The following is a 16,017-nucleotide window of genomic DNA, read 5'->3' as shown; positions in this document are numbered from 1 at the left end:
CAAGGGCAGTACACCTGCACAATTGTCTTTGAACACAAAGCTGTGCAGGACACATTAAAGGAATAGTGCGCTCAAAAATATTATTGTCCTGAGGGTTCGGGCATGTGTTTTTAAGCATACTTTGATCGATCGTACAAACATTTCCTATGCACCTTAGCGTAGTTTTCCTCTTTTTTATACATGCGAAATCAGGCAGCAGGGCGCGGCCATCTTGTGATAATCTTATCTGTTGCTAAATCGCCCAAGGTGGACTGCCCTGGTGGCACTAAATCATATCCCCCGCCCCTGAGGCTGACATCACCAAACCTAGTGCTATTCACTGCCTATCTCCATGACGTTCCTGGACAGCGTAGCGAAATGCGCCCAGTCATCACCTACGTGTTGACGTAGAACCCGGAATATCAACACACATCATCTCACAACACAGCGCGTCCCAATTTTGAATATAAAACTGTACTTTTAAAGGAAATTGCAAAACTGTACAATTTGTAAAGTACTTTTATTTCACAATAAACGCTCCGAGAACATCCGGCGATTTCCATATTGAAGCAAATGAGTAATTTTTTCTTTGTTCTCGATCCACAAATATTTATCCTGAGTAACGCAGTGTTTCTTTTGGGTATAAGAAGCGCATTGGACGCACCGTGAATCGCAGGCTTGGGCATCAGCTTGGTGCTAGACCACCGTAAACAATGTCCGGTTGCTCCTTATCGCTGGTACCACGTAAGGGCATATCGGCCCGTGGCGATCGTCCCAAAAAAGCCTCATGGTGATCCAGCCATTCCAGTGCATCTGCAGCTGCCTGTTAAACTTGTCAGTTGGTATCTGGAATTGATGACTATCGCAGAAAGGCAGGATTTAGTTGTTTGAAAAACATAACAGAAATGTGTCTCAGTAGCCGATCTTTATAACTGTTTATCGTTTTACCCATTAATTCGGCCCTATGTTAAAACTAATGAGAAACACAGACGTGAAACAATGGGAACACAGAGAAAACAACGTGGAAAGCAGGAAAGCAGTCTACAATTTGCTTCAGAGGTTAGTGATATGGAGTATGTTCAGCTCGAAATGGGATGCGGAAGCAGATGCTACAATTCGAAGACACATAGACAGAATTTTAATTAAATATTAGCGTGGAATTTGGCGTTTGTGGAACTTGGGGGGGAACCCAGTGGTGGACTACATTCATCTCGATGCTGGACTGCCCATGTGCCTGGGACAAATACAAGTACACACACGGGTTGTATTTGCGTGTCGTTGCAATATGCCACAAAGAACAAACCAGAACAATGTAAGCCAGAAATAACAGTCGGCTAATGATACGTTGACCCATTGGTCTATAAAATCGTCAAATAAAACTTAGATAATATTTGCCATTTCCATTCTCTCTACGTAACGCAGAGACTTGTTCAGATCAATGAATTTTCATAAAATGAAATTACATGTTCCTTTGTCCAGTTTTGGAATGGTGAACCTTATCATATTTGACGGTATTACACCCCTCCCTTCATTCCATTCCAAATCCTCCCTTTCTTTCAAGATCAAAAAACAATTGAACCTTCTACTGTGTACGATGCGTGCGTTTGCTCAGTTCGCAAGCAAAAATTCAAAGCCACTGACCTTTACTCTGAATGAGAGCAGATAGCCCTTCAGACCATAGTGGCATTAGAAACATTTTTGAAAAACATATGAATTGTTTGCTGCCATCCACCAATGCCGCGCAACATTTCTAGTGATTTACTTTGTTCCTCTGGAGAACTTCGCACTCTCCCAGCGACTCCCACAGCCAGCCCACACCACATGTCAGCTCAGCCTATCTCCTGTTCACACGGCAAATCACGTAAACATTTTTCGCTAGGTGCAAGTCTCGAGCCCTGACATGTGCTCGTACGAGAATGTCCGAGCAAGCCCTGCTGCAACCCCCTCCTGCCAGGCCGAGGTCCCTTGAACCCATGAACGCAGTTCTCCTTAAACGCATCTGGTTTCCAGACCCTAACCCCGCACCACCTCAACCCCACCCCCATATACCTATTCTTTATTGGTCATATATTCTGGTAACGCTGACACCTACCCCCACTGCTTTTGAAATCGAAAGACTCTCAGGGCTGCAAATCAAAGATCGTCCCCTGTGATAAGACTTCCTATAGTGAAGGCGCTCACTCCCCACACTGATCTACACACTTATCCTAGACATGCATTAAATAATGATCATCACTATACCTTTCAAGTATAAATTAGAGGCCTATAAATTGCACCCATGTTTTTGTGGGTCACTAGCGAGGTGAAGAGTGTGGGGGTCTTGCCCCTGAAACAACCGGTGGGGGTCGAGATTTATAGCTGACAGGTCTGGCAAATCAGGGCTAGAAAGGGGGTGGAGTGACACATGTTAGTTTAGGACAGAATATACTGTGACTAGGGTCTTGTTTTATTGGGAGGCACTCTGGGATGGTCAGCAAGGAAGGGTCCCAATTCTGGTACATGAAAAGGATAGCTTTGGAGGGCACATGGTTGAACACGCATTTTCCAGCAGCGGGTGAGAGGTGCAGGTGAACATTTGTTGAGATGGATGAACAACTACAAGTCATGGTTTGGCCCTGAAACACACAGGACAATGATCTCAGATGAAGAATTAAATTAATACATTCTTTGTTCGCAACATCTTGTCTCGGCGCATCCATGAGAAAGGGACTTGGGAGACACAGGAGGAAAAGGGTGGGGGATGTCAGTGCTCGCTGTGCGCGGGGCTGCTAAGAGGAAACTTAGCAATGCCAGAATGGGGCCTAGTCCTAAGTTGGAGTTGAGGGTACACAAAATGTAGTCCAAGTGTCTAGCCATAGCCCCACTTCTGCTTATGTCTGGGCCTTCTTCCCCATGGCTGCAGAAGGGCAAAGGAGGCGTCCCCCACGAGTGCAAGCGCAGGGTGTCACTTTCGCGAATAATGCATGGGGGCTGGGGACTCAACCGACCCACTCCTTCCTTACATTAACAACGACCCCCAACACATGCCCCCATGAATATATTGGTCAGAGTGCAGCTATTTCTCACCAACAGCCCACTTTGATGCACTGTTTTGCTCACAGTCAGTAGTTCTTGCGTGCCGAGTATCTTATCTAGCCTAGGTCTCATCCCTTTTTTAGGACGAGTAGTTATTCAGCTATTATGGCAACTGTTTGGTAAGGCAACTGCAGAACCCCAGAGTTGCTGTTATCCATCTGGCCCTCCCACGATCAGGGAAGGTCCCACAGTACCTCGACGAAACTGGGAAGTGTGAAAGCACAGCGTTACATTGTATGGCATTCGTAAAAATGGTACTTGTTGAAAAAATCATTGACAAAGAGGATAGCTTTCAAAAGCCAAATTGGATGCTTTATTTGGTCACTTTATATAAACATTGTTGATTAAAAAAAACAGATGGTTATCATTTGTACCTGGAAGTGAAATGTTCCACAAGCTCTGCTTTAGGTGGACCGGGCACGTTTGCAATGTTTTGTGTCAATGTACGTGTCGTCTGAACAAAATTGCGTGCAATTCCGTGAGTATGTATGTCCAAGACAGTCATAAGAGCTTTCACAAAATCGAATTCCATTTCCTCGTATATTGGCTTGACCACCCATTTTTTGCTTCTTTTCTTAAAGGCCATTGTGTAGCGAAGCATCCCAAAGTTTCCCATAGTCCTCGATTGTTCATGGCCTACATTCTTATTATGCGCTAATACCGCTAGTAATGTCCTATGTTGCATCCCGTCTATGCCGAAATGCAATCTCTTGAGCTTGTACTTAGGCACATATTATGGAACACCTCCAAATCTCCTGTGTGACAGAATTCTGAGAGTCCCTTCAGATCCCTTGATAGTTTTATCAAACGCGATTTTCTCAAGAGCTTTGTGTTTAGTTGTAGATGGAATCCACCACTACTTCTTCCGTTCCTGCTCCGGCGACAAAGAGCCATGTGCACATTGGTGGAAATGTTGGTTTTCTGTCCAAGAGTAAACGTTGGAACAGTGGTGCATTAGTGACCGCCTATTTTCTAGTAGAATTTCTACAGACCATCACAAGTTTTGGAGCTCCACCAAAGATGGTTGCTGAAAGACTGGGACCACTGTAAAATACTCCAGGAAAGACATGGATGAAGAATCTTACTCCTTCATATTCAGTGCATTGTCATGGAGTTATAAAGGGAAAATTAGATTTGATTTAGAAATGCTAACCTAAAGAATTGACCTGTAAAGCAACCGATTACGGAAAGATTATGCTCATTTCCAAGGGCTCCTTAGCATAGTTATCTGTTCTCATAAATCGTTTTCTATGATTCTCCTAAAGCCAAGGACAGATGTTAGCAAAATGGAGTTTAGTTATAAAGCAATACAATCTTGTAAACATGAAAAGTATCATAAGGGACATTTACACCTAAAATACCAATCCGTCCATGTAGTTACCTGTTGAGTACCCCAAGGCCTACAACTAAATCAGGAACCGTGACTCACCTGAGGCAGCGTTTGCATGAATAGACTCGGAATTGCATTTGGAAGCAATTCACGAGACGTTCTGAGTCGATGCTGCTTTGTGTACTGCGATTGTTCGTACATATTTGTGGCAAAGTGCAGGCTCCAGATGCGGAATCGATCACCTTGAGTCCCCCAAGACTTCATCGGCTCTACTTTTAAGCTCTTTAAGCTCCAGCGCAAATCCGTAATATCTGACCCATTCTCTTATTAGATCTATAGTCCTCGGGAATACATGCATTGTAGTGCCTTTAGGTTTGTTATGGGTCTTAGAGCGGCAACCATAAACCGTACATGCAGGCATTGTTGGAAATTCTATAAAAAAAAAAAAATACAAAAATCAGCATCATTAGAACATTACTTTGCATAAAAGCGTGAGAAAGATGGAATTAGATCATCCATTTTTCTATGCAATCGATGTTTTGGTCAACGAAGCAATACCTGTGTAGCGTGGCTGGCTGCATTGTAGGATAACTTTCATACGCAATTCAATGATGTGACGCAAATTGTAACATGTTACTCGTCCCTTGAATGTACTATCGTGCTTCAAAAGGAAACCTGCTTATAGACCTGGTCCGCGAAGGATGCAATTCGATCCCAATTGACACTGATGACAACTGCTATATATCGATAACATAACAAATTAAACTCAATGGCAATGAGATGAATGAACATTACACTACTGGGTACGTTCGTTCGAAATAGGTAGAAATGTAAAGATCAAGGAGATATGAATAGGTGACCTGCCCTTACCTTGACCAGCAAACGGATTCAGCAAGCAGGGTAGTTGGTAGCAGGAGAACAGGAAAATGTTCACAGGTAGCGAGCTGACTCTCAGTGGTCACAGAAGTACTAAGGTAGCACGTTCACGAGTTGACTTGCAGTGCTCAAAGATGTTCTCATTATAAATATCAATTGGTTTATGAAGAAGTAGAAAAGTGGGTGTGTATGTGAATGAATGACGTGTACATGGCGTGGTCTTATGTGGATAGCAGGGCCGCTGCCTGCTTCTAGGGGAGCCTGCCTGTAGACACTGGGTCTGGCTACGCCATGTGTACAATTGCCACTTTGAAGTATACACGGTGTTTGGCACCTTGGCCGTTGCCACCCCTGCCAGCCCCCATTGAGAGGGCACATCCACTGGTGCGAACTGCCTTTGATAATGGAGGGGGGATGGAGGGGCCCGAGGCGTGCAGGAAAGGGCCGGAACACTGCGAATGGAGACACACTTGATTCACTGAAAAATTTAAACAACCACTGATAAAAGTTTTGTTATGTTTATTTTGTTGCTGATTTTGATGGCACAAATGTACTACACATTATAAACTTCGGGTTGCAGCACAGTGTGGGAAAATCCCCTGTACCGACCGCGGTCACTGGGGAAAGTTTCTCTAATGGCACCAACGACACAGGCAGGTATTACTCGTCAAACGCGGTGTCCAAACCTCCCATGAAGCCACCATGTAAACGAACGATAGGCCACCAGCCTGTACCACCCGTGAAAGAGAAAGATACAAACTGTTTTTAAATGAACAAGATAAGTGTATTAAACCTTAGTTGAAAATGCAATCTTGTATCCAATGGCATTGTTGCCAGTACAAATGTTACTTGGACACTGTACAATATTGAACGACTATGCATTCCATTACATTTGGGACACAAAGAAATATTGCTTCATGGTTGTACATGAAATGAACATAAGGAGACCACTATGATGAATGACCCATATGTTCTGGAGCTGCCCCGCGGTCCTGAGGTTTTGGACCCGGGTGAAAGATAGGGTGGCGCTGGCTGGGATTGAAGTTGAAATTCATGAACCTGCAGCTTGCATACTGGGGACATACAGGCGAAGCACCAAGAACAAGCCCCTAAATAGACTCCTGGACTTGATTTATATAACAGCAAAAAGGCGCATAGCCATGGGCTGGAAGAGCGCAGGGGGGCCTAGCGAGGCCCTTTGGTGGTACGACCTCAAGAGATGGGTCGCCGCGGAGACGGTGGCTTGGGAAGTGGCTATCCTGGTACAAAAACTAGACTCCAGTGCAGATCTTCTCCGCTGGGTAGAGCTGACGGAGCCGCTTCTCCGTTCAGCAACACCAGACAGCACGCCAAACAGTCCTGGCAGTCCCTGCTCGGCATGCAAGCCTATTGAGGACTGAGGCTTAAACTGCGGTCTCGAGGGGAGGGGGGTGGAATGGGTGGGGAGGGAATGTTAAGGTTGATGTTTTGTTATTACACATACTACACCGCTCTGCCAATGCGCTGTTTGCTATATGTTTCGAAAAACCAATAAAGATTTTTCAAAAAAAAAAAAGACCACTATGATTTCCCCAAATTGCCAGTGATGTATAGAATTGCAAGACTACATTCGTTTGGCATTGATAGATCAAAGTTAGGACAATATAGGAGACAACCATTAAATGTTAATGGCCCAAGTGACATCACAACTAGAGTACACTTGCTCGTTCTTTGGATTGCGATGGCGAACTGTTGCTCGAAGATTGTGCATAAGCACCATCATAATCCTCAACATGGACCGTGTGAGGCAGGCTGCCCTGAAGTCATGCAGCTCGGTAACGCATTGGATATGTAGGACAAGCGTCCAGAGTTTTCTCGGCAGCAGCAGTTCTCCTCCTCGGTTGGCATTCGTGCACACCGATTGCAGGTACACCAGGTGGCAACGTTGTCCATGCGACTAGGCTCAGGCTCTTGAACTATTGAATCGTCCTCTCAACTGTTGTCCGATAACCCATCGTTTGCGCATCTTTCTCTTTCGAGTAATTCCGCCTCAGAATATTCTGGCTCGTACTGGTAGGGCTGTATTGTTGCCATTATGGGACAAAATAAAAATGGATAGTAATGGTACTAGTATCTGTTCACACGGGCTACGAGCAACGAAGGTAGCTGACCAGAGCACAGGAAAAGGGGAGAGAATACTAAAAATAAAAGACAGTGTAACGATTGGAAAAGCAAATCTGCTGTTGTCTGATGAGAAGCGGTCTGTTTATACTTATTGAGGAAAGAGGCGTCCAAATGATGGGGTGTGGGGCAGATTCCCTGACACTATCCAAGATAGTGCAAAAGATTTGGAACTGGTGCAACCCAGGAACATAAGTCTACGAGAAAATTGTGTTCTAGGAGTGGACAATTGCGTGGCAGACTGCATCAGCAAATATGTGCAACATGAACACGAATGAGAGCTAAACACGAGCATTAAATATAAAAATCAGTTATGTAGATTGTACATGTAAAGCTGGCGTTGTGTACCTGCTGGGCTCTGGTTTAGTTTTCAGTTCTCTTACAGCACTTGTGGCATACACTAAATGTCAACATAAGGTTCAGGTTTTAAGTTAGGAAAACGTCATAGAAGGATTTAAATGTATACACCTAACTTTCAACCAGCTTCAAGGTGGGATTTAAACACTGTCTTGTATAGACTAATACTTCTTCCATTCAAACCTATTATAACAGTTCCATAAAATGTCTTGCTTGTAAAGTAGTTTACTTAGTTATCGCATCCATAAGAAGTGTAAGAATGTTTCAGGCTCAGTCACTGGCTGAGGCACTTGTCGTAATACCCAAGGACAAGGTATTTTTTGGAATGAACTCAAGATGTGTACCTAAATTCACATCCATTTTCATGTGAACCTGTACATTGTACGAACAGATTTCTTCCAAAAGCTTTCTTTTTCCAAGGTTAAGAAGGTAGCCCAGGAACTCATTCCAGCACAGATATGTGGATTGTACTTTGCATTCAGGAGTGTTAGTAACTTTCAGGTTTATAGTCATAAAGTCGAATCCAATAACGTCGAAAACAAAAAGTCGAAAACAAAAATGTAATTTTTTTCTTTGGTTGCTTTTTTTTCGAAATGGGGGGGTTCCCCCCAACCCCCCTTTTTTAATTTTTTTTTTTTGTTTTACCCCTTTTTTTTACCCCCGGAGCCCAAATAAATATATAAATAAAAAAATTCGACATTTTTGTAATTCGACATTATTGGTTCGACATTGACTGGACACCTAACTTTCATATGAAACACTTACTGCTACCCTAAAAGCACATTCCACTATGTCGTCTGCTTGTCCACCACCTCACACAAGCCCCAGGAGGCAGACTTACACACTAATGGTCTTGCTAGAGTTTACATCGTTTAGTGTTGCATACCTCCATGCAGAGAAAATATTTGCACTAACACAACCTGCTCTGTCCAACACATTGGCAGAAAATAAACATTTGTTGGGTTTCCTCAGATGGGCACGGTGAGAGCCTGCACCCTTAAGAGAGAGAGTGACAGGAACTCCCCCATCAATGCCAGATTTTGCTTTCGAAGTAAACTTTTAATATTCTGGACTTTAGATGGCTGAATATGCAAAGGATTGGAATCTAAATATATACGTGCACCTGAAAGATTAGGTCTCTGGTTAAGTAACATCTGTACTCTTACGTCATGTCCCCTTTCCTTCATCCTGTATGGGTGTACCTCGCAAGGGTTGGGAACAGAACCTCTTTTCCACCAGAAAAAGAAATGTCCCCCTTAAATTTCCTGGCACGCGGCCTCAGGAGCACAGGCTCCCTTAACCACGTACACCAGCGCCACACCCCAGACCCCTTTTCCGCTTCGACAGGAACGGACTGCTCCACCAGCGCTCCTGGGTTAGGCCTAGCCTCGTAATTCCATGCGCTACTCTGTTAGTTTATCTAACTATTTTTCTTTCTATTGCAGACTTGGGAACACCATCCGCTGGTTGCCCTAGCTTTGTCCCCGGGGCATGTCTGCCCCGACAGGCTTTATCAGGTGACAGCCGTACAACGGTTCCTTCCCGACAGCAGATCCTCACGCGCTCGGTCTTCGATGCCTTGGTGAGGACCACAGCTGGGACGGATGCTCTGCGTGCGACTCCCTCATGCCAGCCCGCTTTGGCACCGACTCGAGCATTGGAGTTAACTCTTCAACAGGACTCTGCCACAGATCATTATTAAAGACTACACCCAGAGGAAGACGCAGAAGACAGGTGCGTTGTTTGCCAAGGCATCCCACAGATGCTACTCCTTCCCGGGGAAGCACTCTGGCGGGACGGGTCAGTCTGGCCCTCACACCGGCGCAGGGCACACCAAGGCTCACAAAGCTACCGGCCTCATGGCCGAGGGTCTTGTGAGCTCTACGATCACTGGGACACGTCACGAGGGCCATCACCCTGATACCGGGTCCTTACCCGAGGGTGTGCCTTCACGCAGAGCCATCGCTACCGGGCGGGAGGCCGAGGGCCTACTGCGTCTACACCAGAGTTGCAGGGCTGGGCAGAGCCGGTGCGGTCGAGCTTGCAGGCCAAGCCTGGGAACACGCCAGCTGCAGGTCTGCATGCTCAAGCAGCAGGCAAAATGGCAGATAGAGACAAGATGGCTGCCACTCCCGAACCTCAAAGATGGGAAGCCTCTCAAGCGTGTGCTGAGGTCTGTGTGCTCACCGAACAGCAAAGGAGAAGCGTGACTCATTGGACAGACAGGGGGTCAGTGATGTCCAGTCGCCTGGTTGACGTCTTAACCTAACATCCCCATCCCGGATACAACATACCCATGTGCGGACAGGGGCTAAGCAGACAACTGGCTGGCATACTTGCCCCTGCTTCCCCCGCAAGACTGCTCACAGCCAGTCTGTGAGGACAAGTTTTTTTGAAAAGTGCATGATACTCATGCGCTCCCCTCAGATGGGCACAATCCTCAGGGGCATTATCAAAGACATGTTGCCACTGGCTTCCCCGGCACAGCCCACTGCAACACCCCTCATGCTACCCCTGTAGCCTCATCCACTGCAGCAGCCCATACAGAGGCTCCAGTAACGCTGGTGCGGTCCCAGACCCCCACTGCAGAGGATCCCCTGAGGCTCTTCTCTTCAGTCCCCCTCTGCCGCAGCCTCTGACCAAAAGAAACAATGACGCTCGGTGTCGGGTCCACAGCACCCCAGTCGGGGGCAGGCTGGCCCTGCACTGTCATTCTTGGTGTGCAAAGTTTGTGGACGCCTGGGTCCTCTCAGTAGTGTCCTGGGGCTTCCGGCTATCTCTTCCCTCTCCCCCCCCCCTCCACTTCCACAGATCGGCACACCATCACTCTTAGCGGTGATTCACTCCCTTGTTGAGAGCGAAGCGGTAGAGCAGACACCCGCCTCCCAGCAGGGGCAGGGCCTTTACTCTTGCATCTTCGCTAGCCAGAAGAACGAGGCGGGCCTGTGAGTGGTGTTGGAACCATCTTCCCTGAATCTTTACCTACCGTTGAATAAATGAAAGATGGTGGCGCCAGCGCTTAATGCCTAAACACTGTGTGGGGGAGACTGGACATGTTCCATGGACCTGGAGAATGTGTATCTCTATGTTCCCATTGTGCATCTTCACCGGGCTTTCCTCAGGTTCCGGGTCATGGGCCTGCACTTCCAATACAGAGTTTTGCCCTTTGGGCTAAATTCAGCTCTGAGAGTCGTCACGAGGCTCATGAATGCGGTGGCGGCACTCCTCAGATCTGAGGGGGAACATGTCTACCCGTACCTCGACGACTGACTAGTCAGGGGTTCTTCTCCGGAACAGGTCTGGTACTCGGCGGATAGACTCCTCTCCAACCTATTCAAACTGGGGTTCTCGATAAACTGCCGGAAATCACAGCTCACACCTACTCAGGGGCTGGTGTTTCTAAGCTTGCTGTAGGACACACAGCAGCAGAGTGTGTTCCCCACGGGGGTCAAGGTGACAGCAATCCAATCGCCAATCTCCCATTTCCGATGCCGATCGAGCACCAAAGCCTGTTGGTATCCAGACCTTCTGGGGGTGTTGGCAGCATGTCTCCTGGCAATCCCCTACACCAGGCTTAGCACGAGGAGGCTCCAGCTACATTTCGCGTACTCCTGGGATCAGGAATCGGGCCATCAGGGGCCCCTATCTCCATTCCGTAGCACCTGGATCACAACCTCAGCTGGTGGCAACAGGAGGTGAATATTCTGGTGGGCAGGCCACCCTGGGAGCACTCTCGGTAAACGGTCTTTGGACCTTGACAGTCGGGCAGAATCACATCAACTGGCTGGAGCTTATGGCTATACAGTTGGCAATCTTGTTCTTTCAACCGATCATCAAGGGAAGTTCGGTATGCATGCATGCATACAGACAATACGTCCTGCATGTTTTATATCGGCAAACAGGGGGGCACCAGATCCCCGTAGCTGTGCACGTTGACCCTGGACATCGGGCTGGGAATGGGCGATCAGCCATGGGAGTGTGGCTCTCATCGGTACACCTTCCTGGTGAGTCCAATCTGGAGGCGGACAGGCTCAGCTGCCTTGTCGCCGACAATTACGAGTGGCAGCTGAACAGGAGAGTTCTCCAGGAGGTGTTCAGCAGATGGGGGTCACCCAACAACAGGCCTCTTTGTGACAGCTCACAATCTGACGTGCCAGCAGTACGCATCCTGGTGAGGAAGGTGACGCTACTCTAGATGACGCACTCCAGATATCCTGGACGGGATGTGGGGGTATGCATTTCCCCCCACACTGCTCATGCACAAGATAGTGAGCAAGATCAGGGCTTCCAAGAACCTCAGGATCATACTTGTTGGCGGGCTGGCGCGTCACTGGTTCTCGGACCTACTGCAGATGTCAATTCTGCTGGAGATTATACTCGCCTCTCGAGATGGGCCCTCTACTAGCGCAGCCATGAGGCGCAGTGCTACACCCCTCTCCAGAGAGACTAGCCCTAGCAGTCTGGTTCCTGAGCAGCTGAAGCTCCAGCACCTTCAGTTGTCTTCCGACAATCTGGAGATCATCCAAAATGCCAGGAGCCAGGCAACAGGCAAGCAGTACAAAAGCAAATGGACACGATTCTACTTTTGGGCTAAGGAACACTGTATAAACCCACGGACATGCACACTCAACAAAGTTTTGTCATTGTCAGCCTATCTCGCCAGGTCTGACATCCAGGTTGATACCTGTACAATGTACCTGCCCACTATCAGTGCATATAGGAACTCTGACTCTCTCGTCCTCTCCTCAGCCAAACCTGTAATAAAAAGCACCTCCCAGAACTGACCATGCTGTACCCTCCAGTCAAGCGCCCTCATCCAGTCTGGGACCTGAATGTAGTACTAAGTGCTACAGCACATAAACCATTTGAGCCCATGGCCTCGGCAGTCATTAGGTTGTTCACACTAAAGAGCCCTTCTGGTCAGGCTTACTTCAGCTCGCCGAGTGAGCGAGATCCAGGCTTTAGTCACCTTGGAGCCATACACTGTAGGTTCCACAAGGACATGGTCGTGCTCCGCACACCCCCCAAATATCTTCCGGAGGTGGTGTTTCCTTCCATATCAACGAGTAGATTGTGCTACGCACATTCTTCTAGGACTCCAAGAAAGATTCATAGAAGACGCTCCACTACCTAGACGTCAGGCGGACGTTAAAATCCTACCTAGACAGAACAAAGAGCATCCTTAAGACGGATGCGGTATTTGTAACATTCGGAGGCTCTAGGCCTTGGCAGCAGGCCTCCAAGGCATCCATATCTCGATGGATGACATCGGCTATGCAGGAGGTATACAAGGTGTAACATAGGGAGCCGCCGCACGGCATGCTTGTGCATGCGATAAGAGCTAAAGCGACAGCAGTTGCCTTCCAGCGGCATGTTCCCTGGCAGGTTATCAGCAGGGCGGGAACATGGGCCACGGCTTCAGAGTTTTGCAAGCACTATTGCTTGGATACCAGTGCCAAGGCTGATGCAGCATTTGGCCAAGCGGTGCTGCGCAATCTATTTGCGTAAGAGGTCAGGCTCTCCTCCCCAGGGCATTGTCAGTTGTAATCGCCCATACAGGATGAAGGAAAGGGTACGGGACGTAGGAGTCATTAAGTGTTACTCACTGGAGGGATTAACTTACTCCTAGTCCTTAGTCCCCTTTCCTCCATGCGTCCCACCATCCATCCCTTTTAAAATAAGACCACTGAGGTTGTTACACTTTAAATACAGTGGACACATCATCAGGGGACTGAGGTGTGGTGCTGGTGGGTGGGGTTAAGGAGCCTGTGCTTCCGAGGCCACGCCCCTGCGCTCCAGGAAATTTTAAGGGGAAATGTATTTTTCTGGTTGAAAAGAGATTCTGTTCCCGTCCCTCGTGAGGGACGCCCATACGGGATGGAGGAAAGAGGACTAGTGGAATGTTAGTCACTCCGGTGAGTAACGCTTCATTTAGTTCCCATCCAGCAGTTTTGCACTGTGTAAGAGCAAAAATTCCTTTGACACGTGAAAAATAAATCTACCTGTGTGTTACAAAAGCTTTTCTTGCTGCTTTCCTTCAATAGGCTTCTATGGGACACTTTATTTTTGCTTTGTTTGGACTCCGGACCTTACTCTTTAGATTTAAGCCTTATGCTTTACTTATTTGCCCTTTTTCTCATTCTTATGGAGAAACTGATCAGTCCTTAAGAATATCAGTTCTGATAGACTGTCTCTTTGTGAATGTCTTCCGTTACAATTGCACACATCACCTTAAAGTGCTGTGCAATTAGGATACTGTGTATCCTTGTCTTTGTCTGAAAGCGCTTTTTGGTTCCTTTTACATTGTACTTAGGATGACTTGGTGGCGGCGGATATTTTTTGTAATTTTACTGACTTGGTCATTTACCGCTAATGGCTACGGAAGGTGGCTAGGACCCCATATTGTTCTTTGGCCTTCTTCCTGTCTTCTCAGATCAGGAAATGCCATATTTAGAATGCACTTTACCAGGAAAAGGGGCGGGTTGTATGTGAGCCCCAATGTGGGGGAGGTGACTGTCTGGTCCCAGTACAGATCTTGGCGACTGAATGTCTTTTGCTGGGGAGGTACTCTTGCCAATGGCTATCAGTGATTGGATAGCCACTGGCAGTTTGAAAGGTGTAGATCCTTGCCATTAGTGGGCTTGTGTGCGCTACCAGACACATTTTGGAAAAAACAAAGGCTCCTGCAGCCTTTCTACACATAGTTGGAGCCAAGTCCTCTATGAAGAAGAGCAGCCAGTTGACGACCCGAGCACGACTCCTGCAGCTGCCCAGCACCAACTCCAGTGAAGTCTGTTGCAGCACTGTTCGTCATCCCGATCACCAAAACAACCAGTCTCGATTCCCCCCCCTCGGCCCCAAAACGAAGGGCACTCTCCCCTCGAGTATCTTTGCCTTCGGAAGTGTCCCTGGACCAACTAATGAATTGACGGTTCTCTCTTGTGCTATCTTACTGCAGCCGCCATCGTACTGAGTGCATTCGTGGAACTTGGGTGAACTTCAACTGGTGTAACTAGATGCCCGGTCCTGCATTTTAAGTAAGCATTCCTGTTTGTTGCCCTTCCCATCCCCTTCTCACCCTCCCTTTGTTCTCCATAGGGTTACATGGGCGTAAAGGCCTGTCCCTAAATCACTCTTTCCTGACTTTTGTTGGTATAGACCTGTTCAAGAATCATTTCCTAAGCCTATCCTAGTGACTGGAATTGAGTGCATTTACTTACCTGAACTTTACCTAACGTTGACTCATAACCATAACCACTGGCATCGTCTGGCTTTTTAAACCTACCTGTAAGGTGTCTAGTTTGGAACAGGTGAATATTGGGCACAAGGCCCCAAAGCATCCTTGGTTTGGACTTCATAAGACTGAGGTAATCTGTTCTATGCTTTTTCTTTTCTACTTCTAATGCATCTGAGTACTTGTGTGAATCAAATGTTTTCCCATACCTGTGAAGGGTGAATGTATACATCTGTTTTATAGTCTTGGTGTGACAATATATGGCTAGACGTTTTTACTTGGTGTGTATTTTGTATATGTGTGTACTTACCGGTCTAACTGAAATTATTACTATTGTTTTTTGACTCATTGTAGCCCTAGACCACTCTCAAAGCCCCCCAGGCACTAATTCCTGCTGCTCTGCTACCTTACCTTGATTGTGTTTAGCTAACAAAGGTTTCCCCCTGTTCCCTGTAATAGGGTGGAATCCAAAAATCCTCTCTCAGGGTTGATTTTTGAAATCCATCTTAACACTGCACAAGATCAGTGAATACTCCTAAAATATTAGCTTCACAAATAGTGGTGTCCCCAGCCTATCTCTAGCAAGCACACCAATACTCGTAAATGTAATGTAAAATCTTTGTTGTTCAGCACTCATTTCTGGAAAGCTCTAATAAACGCACCTTTCGCTGCTGTTAAAAAAAGCATTCTGGATGAGTCGGATCGCTAAGTGAGAGTGTGTTTATTTCAGCATTCTGATTGCAAATGTGGAAGTCAATCGAACAGAAATCCAAGCTGCTTTCTTAACTGCCATATTTGCTTTTTTCCTGGCACTTTCCCATTCAGAATTATACATTTACGAGATGGGTGTGTTTGCTAGGGTTTGGCTGGACACACCACTATTTGAGAAGCTAATATGTTTGGAGTATTCAGTGATCGTGCACAGTGTTGCGATAGATTTCCAAAATTACTTTTCCCTTTCCATATGGGTCCAAATTGTCGCCTGTTTGGTGCTCATCCAGGGCAG

At 46.9% G+C, this 16,017-nt stretch overlaps 1 protein-coding gene across 3 annotated transcripts in view; it reads left to right on the top strand.

Annotated features, from left to right (window-relative positions):
• FBXW11 (F-box and WD repeat domain containing 11) overlaps positions 1-16,017 on the top strand; it is a 1,385,831-nt gene that overhangs the window by 1,191,211 nt on the left and 178,603 nt on the right. The window lies entirely within an intron of this gene.

The sequence above is a fragment of the Ambystoma mexicanum genome, chromosome 3q, assembly GCF_040938575.1.
Source record: "Ambystoma mexicanum isolate Mex_15411 chromosome 3q, UKY_AmexF1_1, whole genome shotgun sequence".
Lineage (NCBI taxonomy): Eukaryota > Metazoa > Chordata > Amphibia > Caudata > Ambystomatidae > Ambystoma > Ambystoma mexicanum.
The sequence above is the reverse complement of the archived record's forward strand: the minus strand, read 5'-3'. Positions and strand labels throughout refer to the sequence as shown.